Source organism: Phocoena phocoena, chromosome 13, assembly GCF_963924675.1.
Source record: "Phocoena phocoena chromosome 13, mPhoPho1.1, whole genome shotgun sequence".
NCBI lineage: Eukaryota > Metazoa > Chordata > Mammalia > Artiodactyla > Phocoenidae > Phocoena > Phocoena phocoena.
The window spans coordinates 78131058-78150566 of NC_089231.1; the positions used below are offsets into that span (position 1 = coordinate 78131058).

Sequence of the window (19509 nt, forward strand, 5' to 3'; positions counted from 1 at the left end):
CCAGCATCCTGTTGCCAGGACTCCTAGGCCCCCAGAGAGAGGCAGCTCTGGGTATCAGAAGCTCTACAGGTCCCAGTATCAGAGGGACCACAGTTTACATTCTGGTTCTGCTACTGTCTAGTTGTGTGTGGTCAGGGTGTCAACCTCCTCATCTGGACAATGGGAGTTTTAATGTGCTCCTCGCAGGAATCCTGTGACGTCTGGGATATCAGAGGGGTCGCTAAGTGTTAGTTCCGGTGACTTCAGATCACGCTGTGGCCACACGAAAACCCACTCATCGGGAGGCCGAGAGGAGAGGTCCCGTTCGAAGAGATGTGAGTTGGAATTCACGTCCTGTGTTATTATCTTCCTCAGTCTCTACTTTCTGAGACTCACCTGTCTCAGGATCTGTTCTCTTTCCAGGCAGAATTTTGCACTTATGTTCCCTCTGCTCTGACACATAGTGTGTCTTAGTGTGGCTTTGGGAAAATAAAATGGCCACCTTCCTCTGCTTCCGCTTCTGTCATTGTAAAAATAGGCGTAGCATTCCTGGCCTTTCTAGCCGTGTGACCTCAGGCAGGCCAGTCCCTTTATCTCTCCAGGCCTCAGATTCCTCCCATGGGAAGTGGAGGGAATAACTCCTTAACAAGCCAGCCCAGTCTTGCTGGCAGGATCCAGGGTGCCCATGGTGTAAAAAGTGCCATGTAAACTGCAAAGTGCCACTGTCACCGCGGTCCGTCCTCTTTCTGTCAGGAGTTCTGGTTGGTCTTTGGGGTTTGCTGCACAGGCACTGATTCAAATTTGTGGCCCTCACAGCACGTGGCGTCGAGTGGGAGATCAGTAAATGAGGAGCACGAAGATTCTCAGGGGTATTTGATTGTTCTTTATTGTACTGTATATTTCTTTATTATTCTACGTAGGTATTTGTTTAATGGCTGTCTGCCCCACTGGGATGGAAACTTTAAGAGGAAAGGCACCAGATTGACTGTGGGTCATCTCTGTGTCCCCAGCATATAGCCTCAAATTGGCACATCCTAAAGAAATCAGTAAATATCCGTGGCTTTAATGGACGAGTGAATGAATGGCTACATGAGTGAATTCATTACTAGGGTAATCTGTGCGGTGCAGAGGGGGGGCCCTGGTAAATGGACGTTTACAGGTATCTTCACTATCCCTGACCCTCACCGAATCAGCTTTGTGGGTGCCCAGGGTTGTGCATACTATGTGTACTCAGTGCCAGCTGGTGAGAGATCACAGACGTGTCTGCCTGGTTTCCTACCCACCCCTCAGACCAACATCCCCTGGATAAACTTCCCATTTATCACTCTCCACCCAATGTTGCCTTGAAATCTCTACACCTCCTTATGGTATTTGGGTCCCCCAAATGTCCAGCACGCTGCCTGTCTAAAACAGATGTTTTCAATCAATAAAGATGGCCTTTTCTAAGCACTGATGTATGGAATACAACTTAGAATTCCATGAACACATGCTGGGTCAGGGAAAAAAATGATTCAAGTTCATATTTTAAAAGCAAAAAATTAACAGCTGCATTGTATATTTTGGTCAAGTGCTTTGGATTTGTGGAAGGGATTTCTTCCCATGAATATAATTATTAGTTGCCATGATTATACTAATAACCAGGGGGACGGCACAGAGCTGTGTCTCCCCAGCAGGCTGGGCTGGGTAGGGCCGGGTATTCCCTCTGCTGACTTGCTTCACTAGTTGACTAACAGACCTTATTCCCTGGCCGAGCCCATCACGTCCTGCCAACGCCAGCTTCCCGATATGGAGGGGGGGCAAGAGCAAGCGCCGTGCGTGGGGTCCTGAGGGAAAAGCAGCCTGTGTTTGCTGCTGCTTTGACGGTTGAGGCTCCGAGAGGGGCTGGCAAACAATGGGAAATGAAACATTTGAGTGGTTGCAAAAAATTCCGTGGGAAATCCCCCCTGGTTGTATTTATGTGCGCCAGCAGTGACAAGGGGAGCTGGGGGCTTTCGATTTCAAAGGTTCCTGAGCAGACCACAATAGCGTTCTGAGCTGGCAGTCCCCAGAAACAGCTCTTATGGGCCACAAAAGGCTAGCCTGAGTCTGTCAGGGAAGGTTTGGCCACGTGCATGGCATTGGCCACGAGCTGCAGTGGCTTGTTGGGAGCTCATCCACAGTTATAGAGCTCAGGCCTCTGAACCTTCTGCTCTAAGACAAATCCCTCTCAACTCTTCCTCTAGATTTTCCCTGGCCTCAAGAGCCTGGGCGGGGTGGGGTGGGGCTGGGGGAGGTCTCCCTGGGGCTCAGCCCTACCTGCTTATACTGGTGGGGTCTCCCTGGGGCTCAGCCCTACCTGCATAATTGTAGGAGCCTTAGTCCCCTGCAGACCTCTTCCCCACCATCTAATTGAAAAAATCCGAAATTGAGGACTCACATGCATTCCCCTGGCTTTTTCCCGTTAATATGGGGTCTGCTCCTGCTTTCTCCGTTCCCTTTTATAATGGACATTTATTTGTCTTTTGCTCCTCCCACTCTCTTTAGAGAACAAAGTGAACTGATATTAACCAACTCTTGTTTTGCTTTCCTTAGAACTAATAAATATTCAAAATACTTAACCACTCTTGCTAATGTCTTGCTACTGCTGCTGTGATAAAATACATGTGTTTATAGATCCCATTAAAGGTGAGGTTTATGGATTTTTAGAGACACTTAGTAGATGAGAAAACTGAAGCTTAACGGAGGTGAAAAGCTTGCCCATTGTAGTAGTCGGGAGGTTTCAGTTGCAAAATGACAAACTCCTAACTTGAATGGACTTAAGACAGATCAAAAATGTATTGAAGTTTTTAACCGAGAAGCAAAGGGCTTCTTGCTTCTTATTAACTTCAGGCATTGCAGGATCTAGGCTTCCTTTAAGTTTTCAGGAATCTGCCTCTCCCCATCTCTTCAGCTCTGCTTTTCCCTGTTTTGGTTTCATTTTGAGATTGGCTCTCTCCACCTGTTGTACATCGTCGCAGAGTCAAGTCAAGGCTTTCTCTTGCTTGCCTCTGTAAAAGTCCGAGGGTCACGTCTGGTGGGTTCTGATAGGTTCAGCTGCCCACTGCTAAACCAATGACCAGGACAAGGGGGCTGGAATGATCTGAACACCCAGAGCCCAGTCAAGTGCTCACTGCCGAAGCCTAGCTAACCCACAGGGGCGGAGTGAGAGTGAGTGGTTCCCCCAAAGAATATCAGGGCTCCTACCAGGAGGAATGGATGATGGGCGGGCAGAAAGCCATGGTGTCCTACACTCCCATGTCATGCTGCCAAGTGTGACATGGGCAGGCAAGCCTGCACATAGATCTGCCCTCCACCTCCTCCACGCTGCTGGAGACTACCTCGGGGACCCCCTCATGCTCTATCCAGCCCTGGGACTCCAGCCCTGCCCCTACCCCATGAATTCATTCCAGTTGGCAGTTTTCAAAACATGTATCTTGGGCACTGCTGGAGGGAGGAAGACAGCAGGGGGAAGCAAGGAGGATGGGTGACAGAAGCTCAGCGTCTGGGACTATATAGGACCCCCGCCCCTATTCCAACCATGTGGCAACTCTTGTGTCCATTTGTATATTCAGTTCCCTTGAACAATTTTATTTTATCAGACAGCTCCTCATATTTTTACAGCTTGAAAATCAGTGATTCTTCTACAACCCTTGCCCTCTCCCTCATTCATAAATGAGGAGCAATAGCCAGAAAGAGGCAGGAGCCTGACCAAGGCCAGGCGGGCAGCAGCAACAAAATGCATAGTCTGGGAAATCACACCTTGGGATTCCCTTGTCCTGCCCTTCCCATGTGCAGCCTTGCGGGTAGATTCGGGAAAGAGATTACCACACGCACCTCTGCGGTACTTCACTGACTGCTTAGCCAAAAATGCAGAATGGAGCAGCTTCCCAGAGGACAGCAGAAAGAGGGAAACTTTGTGTGGCTTTCTCTCTGCTCTCCAGGTACAGGCAGCCGCTGGGGACTCTCTGTAGGTAAAATCCTACCAGAATGGAGAAAAACAGCCAGATTCTGCTACTCCTGCCTCATACTGGGAGCTTACGTACATCCCAGAAGAACTTACATGAGGAAGCCACGTGCTTCTGTTTAAGATATTTACAAACAACTTCTCTTCTTGTTCTCCCACGTCTCCAGGCACCAGCCCTGCCACATACTTCAAACCCACCTCTCTACAACGCTGGTCGCTGCTAATCATCATAGCTAACCTTCCTGAGTGCTTACAATGTTCCCAAAAGTGTATGCCAAGCGCTTGACAGATATTGTTTCATCAAATCCTCCCAAGAACCGCATACAGTAGGTACTATTATTAGCCTCGTTTTACAGGTGAGGAGACAAAGGTGCAGAGAGATGAATTAACTTCTCCAAGGTGCTCAGCCAGCTTCCAACTCAGGCAGGCAGAGTCAAGCACGAGCTGACGGTTAGGTAGTACGTAAGGTGCGTGATGAGCGTGGGGGTAGCCGTACCTGTACTCAGACAGAAAGTTCTCCACGTCCCCTTACCTCCTCTCCTACACTCTCTTGCCTGGTGTCTCCAGCAAACACACACAGGGGATTTCGGGAAGAGAAGGCTCCTAAGGTGCCGGCACAACAGGGGTAAGCTGGGTAAGGAAGGGCGCGTGGGCTCGTTACTTAGACTACCTTGCAGCCGCTTATTGAATTAGTGTGATCCTTAACATCTTCAGCTTGGATCTCCTCCAGGCCAGCCAGCTGGTGCATTCAGTACGACTCAGCTCGCCTTAACTCAGTTAACTAAGCCAGGCTGCGCTGAACTCAACGAGTATTTCTTAAGCACTGAGCTGGCTGCAGGGGGAAAAAAAAACAAAGGAGGGCAAGACTCAGACTCTGCCAGACTTGGCCCTTAAGGAGAGATGCCTTGCGCTTTTAACGCATAACACGGTGCCGTATTTTCTAAGTACCACCTTCGCTCTCCCCTTGTGCTATGATTTACTTCATATTTTTCTTTAAATAAATTAATTTTTAAGGAAATTAATTTCCTTCTCTAAACTTAAATAAGTTAATTGTTTAATTATTGAGGTGAAATTGACATAACATAAAAGCAACCATTTTAAAGTGAACAATTCAATAGCATTTAGTACATTCGCAGTGTTGTGTAACCACTACCTCCGTCTAGTTCCAAAACATTTCCATCACTCCAACATAAAACCCCATACCCACCTCCCCTAAACCCCCTCACAAGCACTAATCTGCTTCCTGTTCCCATGGATTTGCCAATTCTGGACGCTTCACATAAACTGAATCATATAATATGTGATCTTTTGTGTCTGGCTCCTTTCACTTAGCATCACGTCTTTGAGGTCATCCATGTTGCAGCATGTGTCAGTGCTTCATTCCTTTTTATGGCCAAATAATACTTCGTTGTCTACATCCACCACAGTCTGTCCATTGTCTCATCTGTTGATAGATATTTGAGCTCTTTCTACCTTTAGGCTATTGCGAGTAGCGCTGCTAAATAAGTTTACTTCATTTGTTCATTCATTTCGATATAATTGACATATAATACTGTAAAAACATGAAACACTTCACATATTCGCATGTCATCCTTTCGCAGGGGCTGTTTAATCTTTTCTGTATGTTCCAATTTTTTGGATAGGTGGTGCCGCAGTGAGCACTGAATGTTTATTTTAAAAGGAAAATTTAATCACTACTATAAATAGGAAAACTGTATTTTTCTAATAGGAAATAGAATAGATATATAACTATTATAAGTAAAAATTTCACCGGTGTAGCACATAAAATCACCCGATGTACTCTCAGATTCAGTAGTAAAAAGCCTGGACTCTGCGTGTGGTCGGCCTTGACTTTGAATCCTGGTTTTGCCATCTGAACCTGGCCAATGTCCTGTCCTCCCCCAGCCCCCTGAATATTGCACAGGTTAGCAGCACGGACCCCTGCGCAGTCAAAAAATCTGAATATAACTTTACAGGCGGCCCTCATATCCATGGTTCCTCACGGAGGATTCAACCAACTATCGGTTGTGTAGTACCGTAGTATTTACTGAAAAAAACTGGTTGTGTAAGTGGACCCGCATTGTTCAAGGGTCAACAGTACTTGTAATTGCTTCCTCCTGAAGTTGTTGTGAGAATTAAAAACATGTAAGGTGCTCAGCGCTGTCAGGCACATAATAAGCGCTCAGTGTGTGAAAGCTGGTAGGTAGGATCACAGGTCAAAAACAGGAACAGTAACCGTACCAGTAGCTAACAAAGCAAGTATTTGCCATGTGCCACGAACCTGTGGAGCGTCTTGCATGTGCATTATCTCACATAATCCCCACAAAGTTCAAATTATTAGTACCCCCATTTTGTAGGTTAGAAAACAGGCTAAGAGAGGTGGAGCCAGTGGTTGAAGGTCATACAGCAGAGACTTGAGCTCTGGGAAGGTTAAATGACACTATGAGAAGTAACTCCAAGTCCACTGGAATGTCAGGCTGACCCTGGGCACAAATGATTAATTGCAAAAGGGCTGCCTGGGCCTTTGAAATCCCAGACCTGGCAACTCACTGCGGACCCAGCCTGGAGGCACCTCCCAGCTGTGTCTTCTCATTGAGTCACTCTTTCCCAGGTCTGCCAACAAGAGGCTCCTCACATCTTTTCTAGTTGACTTACCTCTCATAGTTCATGGGATTCACCTGCCCTCCCTGTACCCCATCATCCCTCAGTGTCCCTAAAATTGCCCCTTTCCTCTGCAATCTCTCCTCTTCCACGTTGCATGGAGCCCTCAAGACTGTCACGCAGCCTCTAACTAATCATCCAGCGTTGGTGCAGAAGTTAGCAGGTCTCGAGTTCACATGTATCCATTACGCCTTCATCAACAGGGATGTATCTGATTCACAGTTTCAGGCTGTGTGGAAATCCTGTCGCACCCAAGGGTGAGACTAGCATCGGCTTGTATTAATTTCCTGGGGCTGCCATCATGAATCAATACAAACTTGGTGGCTCAAAACAACAGGAATTTATTCTCCCACAGATCTGGAAGCCAGAAGTCTGAAGTCAAGGTGGCAGCAGGGCCATGCCACACTCCCTCCAAAGGCTCTAGGGGAGGATCCTTCCTCACCTCTTCCATTTTCTGGTGGTTCCTGGCGTTCCTTGGCTTGTGGCCACATCACTCCAATTTCTGCCTCTGTCTTCACATGGCCTTCTCCCTGTGTGCTTCTTTTCCATCTCTTATAAGGACACTCGTTGTTGGATTTAGGGCCCACCCTGATCTAGTATGATCATCACCTTAATTACCTCTGCAAAGACCTTATTTCCTAATAGGTTAACATTTCAAGACTCCAAGTAGACATGAATTTTGGTGGGATGCTACTCAACCCTATTCTTTATACCAGGTTATTGAACCCAATGGGTACAAACAGAAAAGGGTTGAATTTTCCTCCAAAGACAGTTATCAGCCATATTCTTACAAACCTCCCTTTCCCAGCCCTTAGTGGCAGCCTGGGCATATCCTATAGCTTTCTGGCCAGTTTCCAATATTAACAAGTCGCGTCCAGGTCTGGCCAGTATAAAACATCCAGCTTAGTCTCCCACCCTCCAACTCAGTTTTGCCCCAGGGCCTAAGAAACCCAGGGTGGGCCTGGCCACCTCTTGCCCTGCCCCTCCCCTGTGCTTCTGGCTGCCAGAGTGCACCAAATAGGGTGATTCCATGGGCAACCAAATTTGGTCAGTGCTGCATTAAACCAAGTTACCCAGGTGTCTTTACTTTAGACTCAGTTGACGTGTGAATACACATCCAAAAGCAGGTAGTTTCCAACCGTATTCCACCCAGGAAACTCTTGTTCCACAGAACACTCCGCCACCCTGGTGTTCCCCAGACCACGCTTTGGGAAATGCCACACTATATAAAATACTGCAAAATGCAAAGTACATTCACAACTATTATGTGTGCATAGCAAGAGAAGATGAGCTTTTGGGTAAATATACCAACTCTGGAGCATTTTTGTGATTTATTCAGAAAATTGGCTTCTGGATCACTGTGGACAAGACCCAACTTGGCTGGAAGACTGTAATCCCTCAGCAGAGCCACACGGACAGCTAAGCCGGCCAAATTTATTCTGAGAAAGGATAACTCTCATAGTGAAAGGCAAGAACTTTTAAGAAAAATTTATGCTATAGTCTAGTCCTACAATGTATGCAGTTGTGTTCTGTACATTCATTCAACAATAGGGACTCAGCAGAATAGTAATAATAACAATAATATGATAGCGAGAGAAAAGATAGAATAAATACGTGTAAGTGCCAGGCAAGGGTTCACCTGCCTTCCTTCTCTGGGGTCCATGCAGCGGTCTCAGCTCCAAGCCCCTCTCAGCCCTTAGCATGAGTCCAGTGCTTAAGTATCTGCGGTTTTCATATAATACAGCCTCTAAATTTTGGCCAGCTTCATCTGGTGCTCAACTGAGCAATCAACAACCTTCTCCAATTCGGTAGAAACCCAGCTATGCTGGACTGACTGCAAGAAACCACGACAGCCTCCAATGTAATGTCTCTCCAAGGGCTTTCAAGGTTAATTTCTGATCATGGTCTGAATTCTATTAACCGTAGAGCTGTACTATCACCTCCCATGTGACTCCCATGTAATCGCAAAGATGAATAGAAACTGGTTTTGTCCGTATTGTCAAGGCAAATATTTTCTGAAAGCCAGGACCAACCTTACAACTGGGTTCAGTAGGGGCCATCAAGGCAATAAGATTTGAAGAAAGTCAGTCACCATCACTCCATGCCCCATTTCCCATTCCCTCCCCACCCCATACTAAAAAGCCTAGAGAAAAAAAAAAAAACTTTTAAAATCTGATGATGTTGGGAATTCCCTGGTGGTCTGGTGGCTAGGACTCCCCACGTCCACTGCCGAGGGCCTGGGTTCAATCACTGATCAGGGAACTAAGATCCCACAAGCTGCGCGGCTCAGCCAAAAAAAAAAAAAAGTTAAAATCCGATGGTGTCACCTTAATGGGAAACTCTTTAATCCTCAGTAGTCTAGCAAGTTTATCAGTCTATCCACTTAGCCACCAGCTGCTAAAGGTCAGAAGGGGCAAGGATTCACAGTGGCCTGGGGAACACAGCCAGTTCTCACTCTCTCTCAATTTCGTCCCCTGCGTAAAATTTCCTACTGCCCACAGAATGATGTCCAAACTCAAGGACCTTCGTCTGCTGGACCTTGCCCACCTCATGAGCTGAGCACCAGGGCAGGGTCTGGTTCTCATTTACCTGCAGGTCTGCCCAGCACCTAGCACAGATTTTGGCAGATAAGCCAGAGCACAGGGAATAAAGAAATGTCAAACGAGTGAAGAAGTATCCTCTATAAAACACAGGTAACACATAAGCAAGTCTCGTCATGATGTCATGTAAAATTTTTTCCTTAAAAAAAAAAAAAACTTAACTGGAGAGCAATTTAAATCTTTACCAAATTTCTCAGGGAACACCCAAAAAATCCTATTTATAATGTAAAGCAAAACTTCGGAACTTTTGTACTTCTCTTCCACAGCACCTGGCCCCCACATCTCTCTCAAATTCTCCCCAACTCTCTTTCAGATCTAACTTTTCTCATTTCTCCTCCCATCTCCCTTTCCAAATACAGCTCCCACACTTTTCCAGAAGTATAGGGTAGCTGGCTAAAAGCATGAGCTCTGGGGCTCACCTTGCCAGGTACAAACTCAGTTCTGTCACTCTAATTTGAGCAGGAACCTGGCATGTTAAGTGCCCCATAAATGCAACTTGTTATTTAAATCCTATTGGCTTCTCCATTATTCTTTTTTTTTTTTTTTAACTTGGCCCGCTTTTCCATTAATGCAGTAAGAAATGTGTATGAGTTTCCTAGGGCCGCCAAAACAAATCACCATAAACTTCATGGCTTAAAACAATAAGAATTTATTCTCTCACAGTTCTGGAGGCCAGAAGTCCAGAATCAAGGTGGCAGTAAGGCTGTGCTCCCTCCAGAGGCTCCGGGGAAGATTTTTGCTCCTTGTCTCTTCCAGTTCCTGGTGGCTGTTAGCATTCCTGCGCTTGTGGCCACACAACTCCACTTCCTACCTCTGTCTTCACATGGCCTTTGCCTGTGGGTCTGTCCTCTGTGTGTCTCGTGAGAACATTTGCCATAGGATTTAGGGCCAACCCAGATAAATCTGGGATTATCTCATTTCAAGATCCTTAATTTAATTACATATGCAAAGACACTTTTTCTAAATAAAGTCACATTCACAGGTTCTGGGGGGTCAGGATATGGACATACCTTTTGTGGGGGGCCAGCATTCACCCACTACAACATGACACTGGGTCCTTCCTTTTGTGGGTGGTGGACGGGGACAAGGCTGCACACTCCTGCAATTTTTTTCTTTTTTTTCTTAACTTTTAAATTCTTGTAACGATGAATATATCAAGTCAGCAGCCAGCATCAGGTACTTGGCAATGTGGAAGGAAAGAGGCAGATGGCAGAAAGGCACCGTCAACTTTTCCTTTTCACTGACGTTCATCAACTCTCTCATCGATGCAAGTTTGCAGCCATTGCACACCTAATTGCAAGAGCTGCTGCATCTTGCAATTAGGTGTGCAATGCAGGAGGTGAATTGGGTGCAAGAAACAGTGAGTTTCAGCCACATGGTCAGACCCTCAAGCAGACACATCCTGCCGAAGGCCTCGGGACAGAGCATCTCGGCTTTCCCACGGGGGGTGGTGAGCTGCATGTGTTGCTGGCCGCAGTGGGTGGGAGGAGGTGCGGCTCAGGTTAGTTATTTATTGGTGTTCTGTGTTCAGATTCCTTCCTCGGCTGCGCCGAAGGGATCTAGGAGGCGGTGACTTCACGCGACTCAAACTGCAATCAGACAGCCTCTTGGCTCAATGTGTTTATCTACCCAGAACTATTTTTGGTGTGTGTTCATAGACAGCACACACTAAAGTATTTGGGATTTGAGATGCAAGCGTTAAAGAAGATTAAAGTTAGCTGCTAATGAGCATGCCCAGAATAGATATACTCTGTGTGTGTTTGTGTGTGTGCGTGCTCCATGTGTGTGCTCTGTTGTGTGTCTGCAAAGCAGATGTCTACAAGCCTGCCCTTAAGTGGCCTCACCAATGTCCCAGATAAGCTAAGATGTCCATGGATGGAAGACGGAAATGGATGAAAACTGGACTGTCTCAAAATACTGCCTTGCCAGACAGCCCGACCCCCTCAACTCTATTCTGCCTGCCCTTCGAAGCCCAGCCCACTCCGCCTTAGCAAAGAGCCTCGCTTGACCACTCTCTGAACTCCCAGACCACAGACAACAAACAGGTTTCATCTCCAGTACCAACCTGGATCAAACGGGCAGGGAACATCCAGAGCAGCATGCCGAGTGGGATGCTGAGAACATTCAGACCACACCATAGCTTAAAGCTTCTAAATGTCCCTGCTGTCTAGCCCAGGATCTAGATGGAGCAGGCACTTAATCCATACTTGTTCAGTAATTAATTTTCATTGTTTGGACTCTGAAGTTAGGTCAGAAGAAAGGTCTCTCTCTGAAGCACAATTCCCTAAGGACTTCTGAGAGTAAACTTGGATGCCCACTAAAGGGTTGAGTGCCCGGGCTTGCTGGCCTGCCCTCTGTCTTCCCAGCCCTTCCCTCCATTCTGCACATCTCGTCGACCAAATCCTACGTTGTACTGGGGAGTCCCCCTCTAAGAGGCTGGCCCTGTAATTGTTCAGTGAGATAGTAACGTCAGGCTCATCCATCAAGCCTGCCTCTAACAGTTTGGCTTTCCTAATGGAATGTAGTGTCCTTAAGAAGAAGAGAAGCACCATAATGTGAGGTTTTATGCAGGCTGGTTTCTAGCTGTGAGCTATGGACCTGAAATGATAGTTAAATCGATGAAGAGGCACTAAGCTATTGCCTCTGGATCTGGGTGTCCGTAAAACCCAAGTATTGACAGCCCTGAGTGGATGTGTTGCAGGCTGGCTCTTCCAGCCTTGATTGGGGCTCCCTTTCTCTCTCTCTCTCTCTCTCTCTGGACAGGAGCAGCCCAAGAGAAATGGAAATATGACGGCTCCCTGATAGTTTTCACAGTCTGCATGACAGACCACCCCCAGAACAAGACTCCAGGTCAAGTGCTCTTCTCCATTCTGGGAATACTCTCAGTGGTATTCCCACTTATGGAGAGAAGCAATTCCTCCCTGGTCTGGCTGTAAGGGGTCTGGCAATGGACCGAGAGGCAGGAAGCCTGTCTTCTTCCCCAACGTCTTTCCTCGTCTCGTGATGTGACCTTAGCAGGTAACTTAACCTCTCAACTCCTTCGCTGCCTCATCTGTAATGATCCACCTTTATCACTTCATAGTCCTGCTCTAGGATAAATGAGACAAGCCTCTAAAAGCCGTATTTTAGTCCCCAAGAAAGACCAGAACCAGGTAAATGCTAAGGGTAGCCATTTCCTTTGTTTTTGCTGTGTGCGTTACTAACCTGTGGGATTTTTAAAATAATGGCAAAAATGAATGGATTTATGCAATTGTTGTTTATGCAATTTATGCAATTGTTTATGCAAGGTGCCTTGAGGCATTTCTGGAGTACTGTTTCATTGCTCACCTCTTTTATGGAGTGGATATTGTTAAGCCCATTTCTTAGTCAGCAAACTAATAAGGGAGCTGGCTTTGAAGTGAGCCATGTGGACGGAAGTAATTCCTACTCCTAATCTACTGTGGGGCTCTTCCCTGCCGATGCACAAGTCCCTAGGGGACACTCAGGGATACTGGCTCAGCCAATTGTTGAGCCACATCTCAGGCATTTTCCCACCCTCCCTCCACTCCAGCTATGCTGACCTTCTTTTACTTCTTTACAAGCACCAAATGCTTTCCAATCTCAAACTATGCACACCTGTTCTCTGTGTGGGAGGCCCTTCCTGCCCATGTTTCCTCTGGCCAATCCCTACCCATCCTTCAGGCATCAGCTTCAATGTCACCTTTGCAGTGAAGTCTTCCATGACCCCCAGGCTTTGCCAAGTCCCCCCATTCTCTGCTCTCACAGGCACTATATTTGTCCTTTATAGAGCTTATCACACCTGTATCTAAGTAATTGTTAGTTTAATGTCTGTCTTCCCCACTAATGATGAGTTCCATGAGGGCAAAGAACTGTTTGTCTTGTTCGTTACTGTGAATCCAGAACTGAGCAGGCACCCAGTAAAAATCTGTGGCATGAGAGGATGGATGGATGATGGATAGACGGATGGATGAAGGGAGGGAGGGAGGGAGGGAGGGATGAATAATAGATAAATAGGTGGATGAATGGATGACAGACAGATGTATAGATAACGGATGGATGGATGGATGGAGAAATAAATGGATGGATGGATAGATGGAGAAATAAATGGATGGATGGATAGATGGATGGATTAACAGACAGATGATGGATGGATGTACAGATAGTGGATGGATGGATGAATGGATGGATATAGTCTGTTTGTAAATGAGAGTGATCCAAATTACCAGTATTCATCATCAAGAGAAAGTTCTGAGTTCCAAATGTTCAGAGAAGCTTATGAATGCAGACCTAGGCTGTATGTCAGCAGGGTCACGCTCCCACTGACACTCTGACGATGGCTGCCAATCCTTGGTGCTCCCTGGCTTGCAGCTACATTACTTGAATTCCTGCCTTTGTCTTCTCACATTGTTTTCCCTCTTCTTATAAGGACACCAGTCATACTGGATTAAGGGTCCAGCCTACTGCAATGACTTCATCTTAGCTAATTACACCTGCAGCAACCTTGTTTCCAAACAAGGTCACATCCTGAGGTACTCTTGGTTAGGATTTCAAACGTACCTTTGTGGGGGGTACTCAGTTCAACCCATAACAATATATGAAACAGCAGTGCCTCTCCCAGGTGTGTATCCTAGAGACACCCCTGCCTAGGATGACAAGGAGACACGCATGAGGATGTTGGTGGAGGCCAGGTTTGTCAAAGCAAGGAGCCAGAGGTGACCTACCTGTCCATGACAGGCTAAATAGATAAACCACATCCGATAAATGCAGATCATGGAATAATATGCATCCGGCAGAAATAATACACTGGATTTGCATATATCACCATGGATAGATCTTAAAAACATAGCGTGAGATGAAAAAAGTAGGAACTAGACTGAGATTTATGATACAACCCCAGGGACATAAATTTAAAACATACACGCCCAAAGAACAACATTATGCATGTTTCATAAGCACTGGAAAGTGGGTTGGAAAGTTTATGTTGTGCACACTGGAGTCGCTGCCCGCGGGAAGCAGGGACAGTGGCGGCCCTAGATGAAGGCAGGCACGAGACGGGTCTGGGACGGACCAGCGCTGGGCCTGGGGCCTAAACCGGGACGTGTGAATCTATGCATGTGTGCATCGGGGTCCACACTTTACAAAGGGAAGAACTCCTGTAAGGGATAGATGAGTGATAATTGTGCTGAGGACCTGGGGGGAGTCCAGGGTCTTGCAAGGACACACAGCAGGGATACTTGATGTGCTCTGGAGCAGCAGGGAAGACTCTGGAGAAAACAGCGCTTACGCTATGACCTGGAGAAGGACCGGAGTTGGGCTGGGTGGGGAAGAGTAGGACAGAAAGTGCTAGGCAGAAGGACCACATGTGTATGAGCCCAGGAAGGCCCAGGCTGGCCTGGGTGCGTCAGCCTGGGAGAAGGGCACAGTCCTGGCGCCATCGCTCTGCCCTCCCCACCACCCCTAAGGAAGGACAGCAGACAGAGCTAGCTGTGGGTGTGTCACCCGCTCAGATGCCCACGGGGACCAGGTGGCAGAAATGAGTAAATGACACAGGCGCATATGAAACACTTCCACAGAGAATTGCGGGTCTTCCTCTACTTCAAAACAACAGGGCTTTCCAAGTCTCCTTTTCCTCACTTTTGATGGAGACATGGGTGCCGGTTTCTTCTTTAAGAAAAAGAGCAGTGGAGTGTGATGAGAAGCAGCAGCTGACTCAGAGTTGGGGGAACGCTAAGGCGGGCTGGAGCCTGTGGAGGACCCGGAAGGGACACCCCCGAAGGGGCAGCTGCCACTGAGCTTCAGACAATGCCTGCCTTCTCCCGAATGCAGTCCCAGTGTTGACAGCTCTTTCCTTTCTCAAGAGAAGGTGTTGCTCTGGATTTTCATGTGAAATCTTTTCCTTTTACCTGCTACTATCTAATCTGACCATAATGAAGTACCACATCACACCAACTAGGATGCTATCATAAAAGAAATAAAATGGGAAGTAACAAGTGTTGGGGAGGATGTGGAGAAATTGGAACACTCATACTTTGGTGGTGGGAATAAAAAGTGGCCCAGACACTGTGGAAAACAAAGTGGTGGTTTCTCAAAAAGTTAAACATAGAATTACCATGTGACCCGGCAATTCCACTCCTCATTATGTGCCCAAAACAACTGGAAGCAGGTGCTCAAACTAGCTCATCTACAAGCATGTTCATAGCAGCATTATTCACAAATAGCCAAAAGGTAGAAACAACCCAAAGTCCATGAAGGGCTAAGTGCATAAACAAAATGTGGTGTATCCGTACAATGGAATATTATTTGGCCATAAAAAGGAATGAAGTACTGACAGAGGCTACAACATGGATGACCTCAAGAACGTGATGCTAAATGAAAGAAGCCAGATACAAATGGTCACATAGTATATGATTCCATTTATATATAGTGTCCAAAATAGGCAAAACTACAGAGACAGAAAGCAGATTACTGGTTGCCAGGGGCTGGGGGGAGAGGGGAATGGGGACGAATGAATAATGGGTATGGGACTTCCTTTTGGGTGATGAAAGTTTTTTAGGACGAAATCAAGGCGGCAGCTGCACAAGACTGTGACTGTACTGAATGCCACCGAATTGCTCACTTTAAAATGGATAATTTCATATTATGTAAATTGCCCCTCAATTAAAAATACTAGAAAATATGTATTTCAAACATTTAAGAGAAAATATATAGGCCAAAAAATAAACAAGCCCACAGACTGAATCTCAGGTCTGTGGTGCCCAGGTGTAAGTCCGGTGCACTTAAGTAAGTCCCGACAGACGATCTCGTGAAGAGCTGGGAGTTAGGATCCCTGTTTTAACTGGGAGGAAACTGAGGCTCCAAGAGATAAAGGGACTGGATGAGGGTCAAGGGCAGGAGCTGGGGCTGGGGGCCAGAGTGTGGTCTCCAAGCAAACTGGTCCCATGTTCCGTGTGCTGGGGCTGAGGGCTGGGAAAAGCACAAGAGGGGTGACAGCTACTGAAGAAGGTGGTGGTGAGAGACCCTGTCAGAGCTGCAAGTTCAGACAAGAACCACGCGTGTCGAGACTCCCTTGGAACTGTCACCTCCTCCCCACAAGGCTGCGCGCTCTCGTTCCGAATTTAAGGCAGTTCAGAAGACCCATGCTGAACACTTACTGTGCACAAGGTTTGCGCTACGTGTGAAAATCACACAAGTACCAAGTCTGACGCCTAAGGGTTCGCTCTGTGCAAAGCCCATTCTACACAAGGGCCTCTCAGATGCTCACAGCAACTCTATGAGGCAGAAGCAGGACTGGCACACCCTGCAAGCGTTGACTTACACCAATTCAGCCATGCACCGCTGGCCAAAAAAAAGAGAGAGAAATGCTCATTGAAAGGGTGTGGACAATGCCCCCTGTCTTGTTCGCATGTGGACTTGCCACACAGGAAGCATGGAAATGGAATATATGGACCTGCTCATCTGCAGTCTCCAATCCTGGGAGCCTTTCCTGTGATGAACAGCTGTCTGCGCTAAGTGTGATTCTAGAACAAGGTTTCTCAACCCTTCAGGGGGAGGGCAGTCTATCAGATTTTCAGGTGTTTTTTTTTTTTCCTGTTACGCGGGCCTCTCACTGTTGTAGCCTCTCCCACTGCGGAGCACAGGCTCCGGATGTACAGGCTCAGCGGCCATGGCTCACGGGCCCAGCCGCTCCGTGGCATGTGGGATCTTCCTGGACCGCGGCACAAACCCATGTCCCCGGCATCGGCAGGCGGACTCTCAACCACTGCGCCACCAGGGAAGCCCTCAGGTATGTTTTTGCCTTCACCCTGGCTTTAGAATCTAGTACCCATACACACTGCAACTCACAAGTAATAGTATTATCCCATTCCACAGGTGAGAAGACAGAGGATCACAGGGAATAAGTTACTTGCCCAAGGTCTCTGAGCTAGTAAATGATGAAGAAGAGATTTGAGCTCAATCTGTTTTACCCTAAAACTCCTTCCTTTTTTCTACACTATACTGCCTCCCTATCTGCAAGAGAGGCCCAAAGGAAATCAGCATGCCAGCACACAGAGACTCTTCAGAGACTCTCACTCCTGGAGGTGGCAGTGAGCAGTCATCTGCATACCTCTTGGCTCTGGATGAGGCCACAAGTAAATTCAAACACAAAAAGTTACGTACTGAGCTGTGTAATACTTAGGATTCATCAGATTGCAAGAGATAGAACCTAACTCAGACTGGCTTAAATCAAAAAAGGAAGGTGTTGACTCATATAACCGGAAAGATCATGGGATGACGGCTTCAGGCATGGCTGAATCAAGGGCCTCAAATGGTCAGAACAGTCTGTTTGTCGGTTTGTTTGCTTTCTTCTGTGTTGGCTTTATTCTCAGGGAGATTCTTCCTTCCTTTACATAAAGAGATCAACCACCATCACCATGTTTAAAATTTGACCCCTTAGAAATCCAGCAGAAAGATTTTCTCCATCCCAATAATTCCACCAATATCCCTGAATTTGGCTCTGATGATCTCAGCTTGGGTCCCGTGAACATCCAGGAACTAATCACTATGGCCAGGGGTGTGTGAGATTCTCCATGATCAGTCCTGGGCCACAAACTCACCTGCAGAGTTTGAGGGTAAGCTGAGCCCGAAATCTTTACGGAAAAGAGTCGGATGCTGTGGCCAGAAGGCAAGGGATCAGGCTCAGGCAGGTGAAGCGGACGGACCTGGTGCCATCCTGGAACACCAAGAACTGGGCTGGGCATGTTCAATACATGATGTCATGTCACGACAACCCTGTATCATTACTGCTGTTTCACGAGGCTCAGAGAAGCTCAACATCGTGGCCAACGCCTCACTCCCAGGTAAGGAGACAGCGCTCCCTGCCCAGAAGCATTCTGCTCTTAGGTAGTGGAGCTAGGACTTGAACCCAGATCTGTCTGACTCGAAGTCCACAGTTTGCTCCTGTCCCAGAGGATCCCCTCCAAGCTGAGGCCCCATTAAACCTCTTCAGCGCTTCGTTCCAGTCTCTTAACTTGCAAATCCAGTCAGCGAGTTCTTTATTTCCACAAATGGTGCTATTAAACTAATGGCTCTGGGAACTACAGGCTGGCCTCTGAGCAGTCAAGCCTTCCCCACGTTCTGCCTTGCAAAGAAATACATTAGGAAGTCCAGTAGCCGAGGCCCAGGTGGAAACATTTACCGGCCGCCATTTTGTTTCAGGGTGGCAAAAGGCACCTCAAACCCTGAACTTGAGCTCCTTGTACAGCCTCTAGTCGAGAGCTAAAGGCGGCAGGGGTCAGTCACCTCCTTGTAAAGGGCGGTGGCAGACCTCATCAGGCAAAAAAGCTGAGAAGCCAGGGTTGAAACAGAGGCCTGTTTCTGTTTGGTCAATAAGCAGCTGTGAAGGATGCGTAGGATGGAGCTAAATTTATTTGTTCCTTTCTTTCTCGGAACAGCAGCAACGAGGCTCAGAATGCAGCTGTCTCGCTCTCCCGTGAGCCTTCTGCAGGCACCAGCATGTACAGACGTTGGCTCTCCAGGACGCAAATTTTTTTTCCTGTTGGTTCCCTTCCTGCTGCAGGCAGGACTTCCAGGGCCTCTCTCCAGGGGTAAAACTTTGGAGCTGCCTCCCAGGCCCAGGGTGAAATCATTACCTTTTAAACAGAGAAGGGCTGCTGAATGTAGATACCCTGGCCCTTGTGGCCACACCCTGGAAAACCACAGAAGTCCCGCCAGCCTCTGCTTTCACTGCTCAGACCTGTGGGAAACTTGTAAGACACAGCCGTGTGGGGAGGGGGTGTGGGCATCTTGGGAGGGGCCTCCCACAAAAGCCAGGCTGCTTTGCCAGAGTCCTTTCTGGAATCCATCTGCCTTCGGAAAGCCTAGCTGAGGGCCACCTTCAGCCAGGCCTTGAGCATACTGGTGGAAGCGGGAGTTTTTTAAGAAGTGCTTTGTTGAGACTTTCGAAAGGTCCCCGCGGGTGGGGAAGTGAAAGGAGGAGGGGACGTGGGGGAAGAAACTGCTCCTTTATTTCTAGCCTTGCCTGAGCGGCTTCTTGACGGTTACTGCTACGGTTCTGCTGAGTCAGAAGCATCCCCAGCTGCTCGCCGGAAACACAGCTGTTAGGTGAAAATAACCACAGAGCCCAGCACTGAGCATCGTGCACCTTCCAGAAAAGAGGGCAGAAAACCTCAAAACAGAAAAGTACAAAACAATAAAAGAGGCACTGTCAAAAACCCACCACGGCTCACTCACTCAGCCAAGCCTGTGGCTCTCTCCACATCGGTCACAGCTCAGAGATGGAACAAAATT

General features: G+C 47.5%; 1 non-coding gene across 1 annotated transcript; it reads right to left on the reverse strand.

Annotated features, from left to right (window-relative positions):
* Positions 1-5517: 5517 nt before the first annotated feature.
* LOC136133363 (U6 spliceosomal RNA) lies at positions 5518-5623 on the reverse strand. The gene has a single exon (XR_010656510.1). It is a non-coding gene; the product is annotated as a U6 spliceosomal RNA (small nuclear RNA).
* Between the last annotated feature and the right edge of the window lie 13886 nt (positions 5624-19509).